The sequence below is a fragment of the Crinia signifera genome, chromosome 19, assembly GCF_055691185.1.
Source record: "Crinia signifera chromosome 19, ASM5569118v1, whole genome shotgun sequence".
NCBI classification, from domain to species: Eukaryota; Metazoa; Chordata; class Amphibia; order Anura; family Myobatrachidae; genus Crinia; species Crinia signifera.
The window spans coordinates 12,245,770-12,260,746 of NC_139226.1; the positions used below are offsets into that span (position 1 = coordinate 12,245,770).

Sequence of the window (14,977 nt, forward strand, 5' to 3'; positions counted from 1 at the left end):
CCAGTCAACCTTAGCCTTGTCGACCTATTCCAGGTGTCAACCTTAGCCTTGTCGACCTTAATTGGGTTGTGCCCATATCCCTTGCTCACAGCAGCACAGTCTGTAGGGTTCTTGTTTTTGTCCTAACTGACCTTGAGAACCGACCTTTACCACAACTTGCAAGGAAACGTCTGAGCTCCAGGGCCCGCGTCAGGAACGCTTTTAGCTTGGCAGGGAACCATCGCAGCTTCACATGCAGGCCCACCCCTACCCTCCCGTCCTCTGTGGCTGAGCCAGGAACCAGCGCTGGCCCATTTCTCTCATGCTGGGCAGCTTTTTATCAGCCTCCCAGCAACAGCGACACCATGAAATTCCCCTCAGAACCGAAACAAAAGGATCCGGAAAGGAGAGAAAAACAGGGAGAGTGGCAGCAGGAACCGCCGGTCATAGAGCCAGGAAAAGGAGTCTGACCTGGAGGACCAGGAGGAACGTCACTAGATACCAGGACATTATGTCCTTTCCTGGCCTTCCCCAGCACCTACACAATGTTCTTCCGCAAAGAGGCAAGGTCATTACAAGAGTCATTCGGGGTCAAATATATGAATGTTTAGATGTTTAAATTACAGCATTGTCATACTCACTGGCTGCTCCGGTTCTGCTGAGGAGGAAGACCTGGGCAAAACTGTGCTGTGCTGTAGGTGGGGCAGATGTAACAGGTGCAGAGAGCTAGATTTAGGTGAGTTATTTTGGGGGTACGGTCGGTTGGTTGACATAAAGTTGGTCGACAGTCATTAGGTTGACATCACTAGGTCTACATACTGCAAGGTTGACATGGGTCTAGGTCGACATGGGACAAGTTCAACAGGTGATAAGGCCGACACAAGCACTAGGTCGACAGGGTCTCAGGTTGACGGTCAAAAGGTGGACATGGGGTTTTTCACTTTTTTTGAGCCGACATGTGCCGACAGGCGGTATTTCATGCCCTACCATCCACTAGGGTGTGGTGGGAGAATAAAATAACGTGCGGAGCGCAGCGAGCCATGCGAGGGGCCGCGGTGCACTTAATCCTGTGTCCATGTCGACTGTGTCGACATTCGGGTAAAAAAAACCCAGTGAAAACCCCCATGTCAACCTTTTGACTGTCGACCTAGACCCTGTCAACCTAATGCTTGTGTCGACCTTATCAACTGTCGACATCGTCCCGTGTCAACCTTGCAGTGTGTCGACCTAGTGGTGTCGACATAATGACTGTCGACCATCTTTCGGTCGACCATATGATCCCATTCCTTTATTTTGTTTCTGTGCAGGGTAAATACTGGCTGCTTTATTTTTACACTGCAATTTAGAGTTCAGTTTAAACACACCCCACCCAAATCTAGAATTGGGATCTGCCTGTCCCTGCTATGTGTTTATTCCTGCGTCGGGACTCATGCACAACGCAGTGGCCATTACTGGGGCAGATTCTGGAGGAGCCCTCTGCTGGCTCAGTTTGAGAAGTGCAGTCCATAGGCTAAAATGGGGGGTGGTGGCGAATAACCTCCGGATTGCGAAATGTTAGCTGTAACACCATAGCATCCCCCATACAAACCTACGAGGACTGCAGCCCGGAATTAAATAATATATGCGGCAAATATCATCGATAAATGGGCCCGTTAGTGAGAGGTCACATCTGCCTGGCTAATACTTTCCGTGCTGCGGTGCATGCCGTGTGGGAACAGTGCTAGAAGGTGAGATTAACCTAATTCCAGCATCACAATACTGGGCTGGGCCTGGCAATTGGGCACCAGGGCTGGGGGCAGGGAATCCGCCAGCCTGTGTTTGTTTATACTACGTATATGAATAGAGGGATTGGCGCGCATTGTGTGCAGATAATGTGGGGTGGCTGGCACAGAAGTGGATGGGGCACACTTAGCTCTCTGGGAAGGGGGCTGGGCAGCTTCTGTATGTTATACGTATAGGCTGGCACAGGATCTATGTGGGCACCGAGCAGACACGGTGGAGGGGGCATTGTGGCTGGCACGGGCTTGTCACACAGATTTCAGTAGCTGCAGGCATGAAGCCAGTATCTAGATAAACAAGTTGTGCGCAGACTGACACACAAACAATGGATTAACTCATAAAGGGGCAGGTCCGGGGCATATCAGACAGTCCCAGGCATAGAATAATCCGCTCACTGACAGCTTTTGAAGATTTGTCCTTGGAAATGTCTGGAATTTTTATTTTTGACCGACTTCAGTTCAGTGACGTGGATGCGATTCACACGCCTTGGGCGAAAGCTGAAAATGCAGCAGGAAGCTATGGTTGGAACCCGCTAACCAATGCCATCAGTAGATAGCGCTGGCTGAACGACGCCTATGGGTATCTCGTCACAATGTGCAAAAGAGGGATTCGATCAGATCCCCTTCCCCCCCTCAATGCCTGCTGCTGCATGTGTGTCATTCAACAGTAAATAGGTCGACACGTAAAAAAGGTTGACATAGGTTAAGTTGACACTGACAAAAAAAATCGACACATAAAAATTGGACTTGAAAATTGTTGACACAGGGAAATGTTTTTCACTTTTGTATATGTCAAAATCTGGCAACATGGTCACCGTATAAGTGTATACAGTACATGTGTACCGCTGCACACTAATCTAAAATACTCTGTGATTGGGCCCAAAATTACCCGATTGCCGAAAATCGGGCTGAGATTGGTGAAATCAGCCTAAATCGGATGTGTATGACATCTGATCCAATCGGAGGCCCCGTGCACATCCGACCAGGAGAGCGGCCTTCAACACCTGTGATGTATCGCATCTGATAGGGTCCGCACCGCTGGCACACACCTATCTGGAGAGCGGTGAAGCACCAGGCAGGAGAGGTGCTCTCCCCGCTCTGCATCCCCAACGGGCAGTTTAAATCAAAAACATACAAAAGATGGACGGCTGCTGATTGGCTGAGAGAGCTTTTAGGACTAATGGGACTAGGGTATGGGGGACTTTATTCCATGCCCACTTGGAACGGTAAAAGAATTTTAAAAAATCATGTGTCAACATGTTGACCAATAATGGTCAACCAATACACGGATACCACCCAGAAGTCCTCCTCTTATAAGGAGAGCTGTCTTCAGAGGTTTTCTAGGTACATACAGTCATTAATGACAGCGGTATCTGATAAGTGGTGTGATGTAACACAATGCATAGTACATTCAGTGGCAATCATTACCACTGCAGAACCAGGGTGATTTTGCCATGTAAATGATTGTCGCTTTAAAAAAAAAAATGGGAAAAGTCTCCCAAAATCTCTCACTTTCTGATTCTCACACCCCGTTACATTTGGCCCCATGTCTTTAAAAAAAAAATGACAAAATATTCCCTTTAACTTCATCTTTTACCAGCCAGTGGGTGGCGCAATCCCGTGCACAGCAAAAGAAACAGAAGTGAGGTATAGTTACAGATCATCTCAAGCAACTACTGCTGAAATATGGGAAGTCGAGCGGTCACTCCTAACATATCAGGACGGGAAATGATTTAGGAGAGATTGAAACGGAAATGGAGTCGGCAGATCTTAAAAAAGCTGAAAATTACCAGTGGAGCGCACTCCAAAAGGCAATGCATTATGTCGATATTGAAAAAGGTTGACGGGCGCTAGATCAACTAAGACAAAGGGCAACACCTGAAAATGGCAACATGAGTTTTTCACGATTTTTAGTGTCAATGTCGACACACCTCGCTTTGAAAAAGTCCACCAAATACGAGAAAAAAACGTGAACAACTCATGTCAACACTTTCATGTGTCATTGCCATGTCGGCCTTTTGCTTGTCTTGTCCTTTTGTCAGTATAATTCTTTTGATGTCAACCTATTGACTGTCTTCCCATCATCAGGATACAGTGGAAATGGAGTCCCTGTCAGCAAATCTCTGTAAAGGTCATTGCAGGAATTGAAGTCTCTGTGCCCCCTTCATTGGTGCTCTAGCATCATATTTTTATTTTTTTTTGGGGGGGGGGGGAGGTGGTGAACTAATTTTTAACTCACTGCCAGACTCACAAGCCCAATGCAACTGGCAATCCAGTCATGGCTGGCAGTGCCAGTGGCGGCACCACCTTGTAATGACAGTTCAGTCAATGTCTGATGGCAGAGTAGTAGTAATACGTTTATTTATAAGGCGCCGCAAAGTGTCCGCAGCGCCGTACATAGCAAACAAAAAACAAATGACAAGGTAACGTACAGGGTGTGTTGAAAAATACAGTATAAATAGGGGTACAGCTGGTAGAACTAAAATCAGCATCAGTTCAGAAGTAGGTGTCAAAATTGTCGAGGAGACTGAAGATGAAGTAGAGGAAGGGAAGAACAGGACAGGAGCACTGGTGAGGTAAAGAGGTAGGGTGAGTACGTGAGGAAGGAGGGCCCTACTCATAAGAGTTAACTTACTAAAAATAGGTGGGTGGACGAATGAAAAACAATAGGATAAGTAGGAACGGATGGGAACGGAGGCAGGATAGGAGGATCAAAAGAGGTTAGGAGGAGGGATAGGCTAGTCGAAAAAAGTGGGTTTTGAGGGAGCGCTTGAAGGAGGTAAGGGAATCAGAAAGCCTGATGGGTGGCGGGAGGTTGTTCCAGTGCAGGGGGGCAGCGCGAGAGAAGTCTTGGACACGGGAGTGGGAGGAGGTGATTAGGTGTGAGGTCAGGCGGCGGTCAGCGAAGGAGCAAAGAGTACGGGAGGAAGTGTGGATAGAGATCAGTGAAGAGAGGTAGGGAGCTGTGGAAGAGGAGAGAGCCTTGTGGGTGGTGGTGAGGAGTTTAAAGAGAACTCGGAAAGGAATGGGGAGCCAGTGAAGAGATAAACAGAGGGGGGAGGCGGAGGTAGAGCGGCGGGAGAGGAAGATGAGCCTAGCAGCAGTGTTAAGAATGGATTGGAGAGGTGCGAGGCGGGTGAGAGGTAGCCCAGAGAGAAGGATGTTGCAGTAGTCAAGGCGGGAGATGACAAGAGAGTGAATGAGAATTTTGGTCGCGTCAGTGGAGAGGAATGGTCTGATGCGTGAGATGTTGCGTAGGTGAAAGGGGCAAGACTGTGAGAGAGCACGAATGTGGGGGGTGAAAGAGAGGGAGGAGTCAATGATGACACCGAGGCAGCGCGTTTGGTCGGTGGAGGTGATCTCGGCTTCACCAATGCTGATGAAGATAGTGGGAGAAGAGGGGATGTTCGGGGGATGGAAGATTAGAAGTTCAGTTTTAGCCATGTTTAGTTTCAGGAAGCGTTGGGTCATCCAGGCTGAGAAGGCGGCATCGCCAAAGTAGAGCTCCGTAAGTTCTAGAAGACACCATGGGCAAGGTCAAAACATTGAGGTCAACAAGGAGGTAGGACCGGTGCCTGCGTCGGTCAACCTGAGGAGCCTGTCGGTTCCACTGAGAGGAATGGCAGCGATGGAAAGCAAGAGAGCCCTAGAAAGATCCCTATTGCCACCCCTGCCTCTTGGGCCACCACCACCCTTCTTTAGGCCTCTCTTCACTTCCAAGTAGACCAGACACTAGGTTTGTGGCATTTTAACGTTGGTTACTAGACCCGTGGTTGGTCTACAGTCAAGGACTAGGACCTTGGGTGCGGCAACTATTCCCAAAACTACAGTATCCATGGTACACCTGAGGGATTCAGTACTGAATCCCGGCGGTCGGGATCCCGGCGTTCAGAATCCCGACAGCCAAAATCCCGACAAGGGGGGGACGTGGATCGCCCCCCCTTGCGGGCTCGCTGCGCTCGCCACGCAGCGGGCCCGGTGCCTCGCTACGCTCGGCACACTAATTTATTCTCCCTCCAGGGGTGTCGTGGACACCCACGGAGGGAGAATGTGTCGGGATTTCGGCGGTCGGGATTCCGGCGTCGGGATTCTGAATGCCGGGATCCCGACCGCCGGGATTTTAACTGCATCCCCACCTGAGGTATAAAAGGGCTAATAATAAAGAAACAATGGGAATTATACGTACAGGTTCAGTATTTTTGGGAATCAATCTGAAGCCCTTTTCCCGATTTTCGATTCGATCTTGCTTATAGAACCAAAATCGAATCGAATCCTAAATGAAATTTAATGGTTTCTGTGTAAAGGCCCCCATACACTAGGGCTTGTCCCCGACTTCCCCCTGAGCTTCCCCGGCTGCTCCCCGGGGGAGCTTGATTAGATTGGCACTTGATGTGCCATTTTTTTACATGTGATAAATCGTCTCGATTTATCACATGTAAAAAACCCGGGGAGCAGGGGGGGGGGGGGGCTGCTGGTGGGAGCAGGGGGGCTGGGGACGCTGCGGGGGACACAGACGCTGCGGGGGACACAGAGGCTGCGGGGGACACAGACGCCGCGGGGGACACAGGCGGCATAGAGCCGGGCAGAGGGAGCCGGGAGCTGTCAGTGCTAGAAAAAAAAGCCTACTGTATACAATGAATGGGCAGCCTGTGATTGGCTGAGCGCTCTCTCAGCCAATTGCTGACTGGCTGAGAGAGCGCTCAGCCAATCACAGGCCGCCCATTCATTGTATGGGCTTTTTTTTTTTTTATTCAGTGCTGACAGCTCCCGGCTCCCCCCGCCCGGCTCTATACCGCCTGTGTCCCCTGCAGCGTCCCCAGCGTCCCCCCTGCTCCCTCCACCGCCGCACCACCCCACTAGGTCCCAAGTCGGGTGGTCGGATGTGCAGCAGGTCCGACCACCCGACGCAGATCCGATGCGCACGGGACCGCGCATCGGATCTGAGAGGACATCAAAACTAGCCGATTTTGGTCCGATTTAGGCCAGATCCGACTGATCTGGCCTAAATCTGGCCAAAATCGGCTAGTGTATGGGGGCCTTTAGTTTCGATCTAAATTCGATTCGATGCGCGCTCCTGTTTTCACAAAATCTAACAGAAAAATCTACTGTGCAGCCAAGGAAATATCGAATTCGATCTAGTAAATCGAATGTGTACAATGTACCATGAATGTATATCGAATTCGATATCTAATACAAAAGTACAGATCTAGTGCCAAATCGAATGGGAAGATCTAATGCCAGATCTAATAGAAAATCAAATCTAAAGGTGGCCATACACACACAGATTTATCTGCAGATCTGTCTGGTTGGAACAAAAACATGGTTATGGATGAGAGCAAATGACAGTTGACCATTTGCTTGGAAATGCTGGAAAACTGACAAACTGTCACTCATCCATAACCATGTTTTTATTCCAACCAGCCAGATTTGAAGATAAATCTTACTAGTGTATGGGCACATCAACATTGAATCTAAAGCAAAACGATGTGTGTGTACAGGGCTTAAAGCTGGGTACACACTAGTACTGGGGTAGACAAATCCAGTCCTCGAGAGCTACCAACAGTTCATGTTTTCCAGATCTCCTCACAGAATCACAAGTGAAGTAATTAACTCCACCCGTGGATCTTTGAAAATGTGTCAGTGAGTAATGAGTGCACCTGTGCAGCAGCTAGGTTGTCTGGAAAAGGTGAACTGTTGGTAGCTCTCGAGGACTGAAGTTGGCTACCACTGCACTAATAGATATATCTGCAGATCAATCGATATATCTGCAGACGGATTGGGCAGCCTGTTCGCCATACACGCTGCCCGATGCGTTGGGATTGACATCACAAATGGGCAGGCACATCTACATGCGTCCGCCCACTGAGCTGTCAATCCGCAGCTCCCTCCACGGCTGTATCGCCCTTACATACAGCACGATGCATATATCTTTAGATAGCTGACGCAATAGATCGATGACGTTTACAGATATATCGCTTGTACACACTGGCCGATGGTGCATCGATATATCGCCCATTTAATTAGTGTTGCTTCGGGATATTAGGTTCCTAAAAGGTATAAATTGATAATTGTGATTCTCAGGAAAGTTTCCCATCTGGCACTAATAACAAATGACCATGCTAGTTATAACAGATCGCTGCACCGATATGCAATATATAGCACTTATTGCAAGCAGGGCCCTCTGCCCTCTCTGTCTGCTAACACACAGTCTTGCTTTAGGACTGTTTTTGTCCCAACAGTGAAGCCCAGTGGAATATTTTGGCGTGATTTTAGTAAATCTGAATAAATAACAAATGTGAGTACAAGCAAGTAACAGTATGTGAGTCTATCAGAAGTGTGAGGGTATATGCAACAAACTAGCCACAAGATTGGAGTTTGTAGTTGTTCAGCCCATACCTGTACGCTACGCTAGCCACCAGCATTCAATTGCAATTTATGTGTGTGTCCAGGTGTAGCAATGCAGCAGTAGAGAGTGATGTCGCCACCTTGTGGTCTAGCATTGTGTTACAAAATCTATGTATGACTGTATTACATTATATAATTACACAAATTACACAATGACAACATAACCTTGCATTAATTCCCAACGATCGTGCAGTGTCCAGTGTAACCGTCACCGGAACGGCTTCCAACCACCAACTGCAGAAAAGCCATCAACAGGATGCGGTCAGGATCCCAATGGTGAGTATAACGGTTGGGTCAGGAACTTGGGGGACAGTTAGGCTGCTCAGACCTTTTTTATGTCCGTACTCTTTCAGGGGCAATAAACCCTAGGGGCCCAATTCAAACCTGATCGCACACCATCGGATGATCATTACACTGGGAACCAGGCAATCAGAGTAGCCAGAGACTTATTCAGCTGTGCGATGGACAAAGGCGTATCCGGCCTGGAGCGGACATCGCAAACCCTCCGCCAAAAACGCTCAGGTACGCCTGCGTATTTATGGACACTCCCAGCGTTCTCCTGGGCATGCCGGTGGTTTTCTTAGCACCCCCACTAAACGGCCGGTTTCCACCACCACACAACGGCTTCCTGACAACCACTTTGCGAATGGCGAGCCTACAGAAATAATTGCAGGACTTCATCGCAGGGCGGTCATTCGCATGTGTGCTGTGAACCGTTCGCATGGGCAGTGTATCGATAATTGGAGGCTGTGCGATCAAGTTAGAATCGTGCCCTAGGTCTCTGCCACCCTAATAATTACATCAGTGTCCTGTCCACTGATGCAACTGTCTGTTTGAATGTACCATGTACTTACATCGCCTCATACTGGAAGTCTTTTACTTCTTTTTGCTCATTTAAGGCTCCTTAGTTATTGTCTGAGGAGCCTTTGTGGCACCACATAAATAAATAAATTATGATAATAATAATAATAATAATAATAATACACAATTCTAACCAAAAAAAATGTAAACTATTTTATTCATACACTGTTATCAAGTTCCAAGTTTATTTATAAAACAACTAGCGATCCGGCCCCGTTTCTCATGCGTACACAGCCGAGCGCTGCGTTCCTCCTCGCTTTATATACTGTCACACGAGCGGCACGCGCCAATGATAACCTTGTTTCACTAAAATCGTTATTGCTCTGCTCCCATACGGGATAGGGTGATGGTGGATATACCTAAACCTTCCTCATGAACTGCACCACTTAGTGAAAACTGCACAAAAATGTCAGTTTTCGAGCTTAACGCGTTCCGACAGACAGACGCTTCGGGGACATTCATTTACGCTATGTAAGGATAATAGACATTAAGCAGCCGATTCTGTGCTATTTTCCTCAGATTCACTTTCTGTTGTCCAACAGAGGTATATGTATCGGATTCAGAGTGGCAAGCTACTACAACCGTCTTAAGCTGCGGACTCATCTGTGACTTCATGCCAATGCCAGTATCAGCCCGTCCCCAGCTGTAAAAGGAGATGTATGGCTACACCCGCTTGTATATCTTAAGGACGGTTGCACCAATGAAACAGGTGTGGTACAGCAGACCGACAGTTGGGTTTCCGGCGGTATATGGTTTCTGCGGTCAGTATACAGACCCCGGAATCCCTTTGCTGGTACTCTGACAAAGGGCGAGCCCAATAAATCCCCTTGCAGGCTCGCTTTGCTCACCACAGGTTCAATTCTCCCTCTATGGGGGTCGTGGAATGCCACGAGGGAGAATAGCCCCCTCAGTCTGGATCCTGACTGTCGGGCATTTCATAAAAACAGCCGGGATTCCCATGTTGGAGTACTGACCGTCATAATCCCGATTGAGTTGTCTTTCGGCACCCATTGAAACTAGGCCAGCCCGATGCTAGGTTCAGAATCCGAGTATGGCCGATTAAGCTTCGGAGTTTGCACCCAGTAAGATGGTGCGTCTTCCCTTATCTGAACAGTCACCGCCCAGGAACGCCCGGTACATTTCCAGTGCATTTCAGGGACCATGTGCTTCAATTGCAGCTGCGGCTACACCCCACAGGAAACGCGCTGTGTGACTTTGAGCTACTTAGATTTATGCACAGGAGAAAACCATTGATCATTTGTGCAAGTATCGGAATGGCAGGGATTGGGGGCCTGGCCCACAGAGAGACAGGGTGCACTCTGAACCATCATTTCCAGACACTTCTATTAGTAAAGCATGCTGCTTACATTGAAAGGCGTGTCACAATGAATGAATCAATTATTAACCATTTAAATTATACTAATGAGAAGTTATTTACTGTCACATGATAAATGGAACCTGCTGAATGCGTAACATTTATTGCAGTGCTGTAGTTCTGCACTAGAGGGCAGTGCTGCACACAACAACTGCAGGACTACACAAAGCTGCACTACAATATAAAGGCAGAATGGTTTTATGGTATTTTAGATCTACAATGTCTAGGCCAGGGTTGCCAACCCTCCCGGAATGGAGGATCACGAAAATCGGGTCCCCCTCCTGGCCCCCCGGAAAGGTGGGCAACCCTCCCGGATTCCGGCGGTCCCCCCCCCCCATTTACCTGGGGGCAGAAGCTTGAAATCGCCGCGATTTGCGTTTTGGCGGAAGGGGGCATGGCTAAATATGCAAATCGGGGATATTTAGCTCCGCCCCTCATCGGAGACCCACATATTGCGGGATTTGCATCACTGGGGGCAGAGACTGATGATGTCTCCATCAGGCTCCACCCCCAGAAGTGATGTTGACAGTCTCCTCTCCGGGGTTCTCCCGGAGAGGAGACTGTAAAAGTCGGCACCCCTGGTCTAGGCCTACAGTCTAATGGTCGATAGGGTAGAAAGGTCGACAGGGTAGTAGATAGGTCGACAGGGTCAAAATGGCATCATGAGTTTTTCATGATTTTCGGTGTCTATGTCGACATAGGTCGATTCGGACACCGTGTAAGTGTACCATGTCCGCTCGCCATGCTTCGGGCTCGGTGCCTTGCTTGTCACGTTGACCTTTTGACTGTCTAAATCAGGGATGGGGAACCTTTGGCCCTCCAGCTGTTGCTGAACTACACATCCCAGCATGCCCTGCAACAGTTTTGCTATTTGGCTGTGCTAAAACTGTAGCAAAGCATTCTGGGATGTGTAGTTCAGCAACAGCTGGAGGGCCAAAGGTTCCCCCTCCCTGGTCTAAATAGACACTGTGAGCCATCCGCATACAGACTAACATATTTACAAGCTTCTTCAATAATGCATAATACAAAAATATTCAAAAAATATCCAAGCCCATATAAGCATTAAATAACAGGTATCCGGCCTGGGTATACGGCATGTGATTTATTGGACCTGTCCAGGGGATCCCTATTCATTATAGGAACCAGATGTTGTTTTTATGTAGCATCTGGTTTTAGTATAATGGGTATTTTTACATTGGGGGAAAGAAGTAACGCTTGTTCCCATTTCTACTAAGTAAAAAAAAAAAACACATGCCAACGCAGCACACTGCAGGGGCTCTTCATCGCCACCCTAGTGCCCACAGATGCTAAGGTGATAAATAAGATCCCAAGAGGTGGCACCAACACCACCTCTATGTGACCAACATGGGCAAGCCTTAATCACAGCAGGCACCACGGGGATAATTACTTATGGTGCCCATACACTAGGGAGATATTGCCATACAATCCTTTGATTACGACCGCATCTGTGTGATAAATTGAAGGATTGTATGCACGTTGAATGGGTCACCTGACATGCTGCACGGGACCACTGGTCGAATGTTGCGTCGATGGATATTATGTGCTGCGCATAATATTTATCTAAATGCATGAGCGATCGTACGTGGTTTTTAACCACAGGCAATCACTCGCAATGGGATCGGCAGGCATCAGAAGCGCTGGCGGAGGGCATCGGGTTCGGGAGTGGGTGGCAGGAGATCTGGCGGTGGGCGGTGGAGTAGCGCAGCTCTGTGCAGGAGGGATGGCGGGCAGCGGGGGTAAGCGGCGGCGGCAGAATTAAAAAAAAAAACTATTGAATGTGAGGCCTCCCAGTGTTTTAAATTGTTTATTTTTTTTTATTATTCTGCCGCAACCGCTGACCCCCGCCGGCCCTCCAGCACAGCACTACACCCCCGCGCGCCCTCTTCCAGTAATGATGTTGCATTGCAGATGGCACGTGACATCGGCACCATAAGATCCAATCGGATGCGGAAAAAATATATTTCTTATGTAGCTGGGCATACGAATAAGACTACTCACGGGGGGTGACAATTTCTCACCCTTTTCAGGGTCCCTGTTCCACAACAGAAGGATTCATGGGACATTGATATGTGTCACCATCTGATTGGCTGCAGGCCATTGTAGCTCCGCCCACCACATTTGATAATAAAGTATAATATGGTTTCCAGGGTTAATGTGCTTATGCTGCGGAGACTTTCTGCAGGTGACCTGGCTTTCAGAGATGCCTGGTGTCACAGGTGACTTGTCAACCCTTTGTTTATAACCCAACCCATGGATCCTATTAACCTACAATGTACTTGTTTGGAAGGAACATGTTTAACATTTTTTTTTTTTTTTGTAATTCAAACAGTCTTGTTTAAATGCTTAAATTAATTGCAATTGTTTTAATTAAAAAAATGGTCTACGTTGAATGTAGAACAATGTTAATGTACTTATTTTAAAGTGGCTCACCACTGAATCTGCTACTAGCGCCAGGGCTGCTGAGCCTGATTAGACGTTGGACTTGTAATGCTGTGTACACACGGGGCGATAGGGGCTAAAATCGCTGGGAATATGGTCACTGAGCGACCATATTGCCAGTGATTGGAGTGTGCACCAGCGATAAATCGCTGGGTGCACGCTCCCGTTTTCAGCCCCTGAATGGTCGCTGGTCGGAGGAACATGCTCCTCCGACCAGCGACATCCCCTGCCTCTTCACCTAGCAGTGTTTAAAATTTAATCTGCGACCATCTCTGGTCGCAGATGAAAACGGGACACGGGGCAATATGATTGCTGAGCAATATATTGCTAGCAATATATTGCCAGCGATCATATTGCCCCATGTGTACGCACCTTAAGGGTTGAGGATGTCCCAAGTACAGGGTACGGGTATCCTTTGCAGGAAACATAATTCCCCAAAGCAATTATTTCCCAGCAATATATCTTAACTGGGGCGGAGTGAAAAAATTTAAATTGAGAAATTGAGAAATTCAAAAATCGGCTAGTGTAGGAAAGTTGTGACTTGACCTGAATAAGAAATGTGCAAAAGCGTTTTGATCTGAGTCAACATCTTCTGTTCTGGCAAGAGGCCTAAAGTTTCATGAAACCTACGAAGATGCTCCGATCTAGTTATAAGTATGTCAGATTGTTATCTGGAGAGTTCCGGTGGGAGGACCAAGTGAGAGGCCGCATCTCAGAGTGAGCTCTCGACTCCGGCTCTGACTACGGCCAGAGAGAGACGGATTAACCCTGAGGCAAAGCTCCCTTAAACAAACAACCAGGGAGCCAGCGAGATAGAGTGGGGCAGAAGAGGGAGATCCCCGGCTCCCCCACGAACAGCCTGATATACCACGGAACCTAGAAGGCCAGGGAAAGCCGCTAACAGATAAAAGCGGCTTTTCGGCGGCATCAGATACGGGACAGCAAAGAAAGCAGCAGTAGTTTACCTTAGTCACCGGCGGGCGAGATTGTCTGCCGTGCCGGAAACGCTGGGACGGAGGAAGTGACACAGTGCGCGTGGTGCACCCTGGGAGCAGACGCGACGAGGCACGGAGCACAGCGGCGGGGGTCAGAGAAGGCAGAAGGGGATTGCACCGGTGGAGCTGGTGCACCCTGCAAACTGACGCGACAGAGCACGGAGTACAGCGGCGGTGAGGCCAGAGAAGGCAGAGGGGGACTGCAGTGTACCCAAAACTGAATTGAGCAGCTGAGCCTGTGGAGGCAGAAAGGTACTGGAGGGGCTAAGAGAGAGCTACGCTGGCTGGAGAGATTGAGATCTTTTACTGTCTCTCTCAGTCTTAGAGACACTGTGTAGGTGGAGTCGTGGGGAAGAGTGAGGTCTCTTTCTCTCTCTCTTCTCTCTCTCACAAAGCAGAAAAACAGACCTCATACTCTCAACCATTTTGTGACTGTTACATTGAGATTCTTTGTTGCAGACTGGGAAAATCAAGGATTATTTTGTTCTCACGCATAGACTGCTCTGGGTGATTAAAATAATGGATAAATTTGTGGGCAAAAATGCCAGAAGTGGAAAAGCTGGTAAAGGAAAAGATACTAAGCAGCAATCCTCATATGTAGCTAGCCCACCTGCCTCCACCAAACCCCGCCACCTCCAAAAACATAAACTCTCCCACGTATAGTGCAACTACGGCCGTCACGGCTCAAGAAATCACAGCTATTTTGTCTCCATTGCTTGATGAGAAGCTAGCTGGTCTCAAAGAAGCAATTGAGTCAGCAGTCACGCAGCTTCGTGAATATGGCCCTAGATTTACAGAAATTGAGCAGCGAATATCTAATCTGGAGGACGAGTTGCTGGAAGCCAAAACCATCATAGTGTCACAGGAAGCAGCAATCTCAGCCATTCAAAGTAAATTAGAGGACCAGGAAAATCGAAATAGAAGAAATAACTTAAGCCTGATTGGTTTGCCAGAAACCATAAAACAAAGAGATCTGTTGGAACTTGTATCAAAATGGCTCCCAAGTGAATTAAAATGTCTACCGGAATCAGGTGCCATACTGATTGAGAGGGCACATAGAATTGGCCCGGACAACCAAGTGGAACGTCGAAGACCCCGACCAGTAATCTTAAAATTTTTGAACT

At 48.2% G+C, this 14,977-nt stretch overlaps 1 protein-coding gene across 7 annotated transcripts in view; it reads right to left on the minus strand.

The window, feature by feature from the left end:
• Positions 1-14,977, minus strand: part of GRAMD1A (GRAM domain containing 1A) — a 167,297-nt gene that overhangs the window by 115,326 nt on the left and 36,994 nt on the right. Inside the window, exon 1 of one of the 7 annotated variants that reach the window (XM_083162054.1) lies at positions 132-284. The exons of the other annotated variants lie outside the window; for them this stretch is intronic. The gene's annotated coding sequence lies outside the window, so the exon portion shown is untranslated. Of the gene's footprint in view, positions 1-131; positions 285-14,977 lie in introns of those variants that run through there. 7 annotated transcript variants of the gene reach the window in all.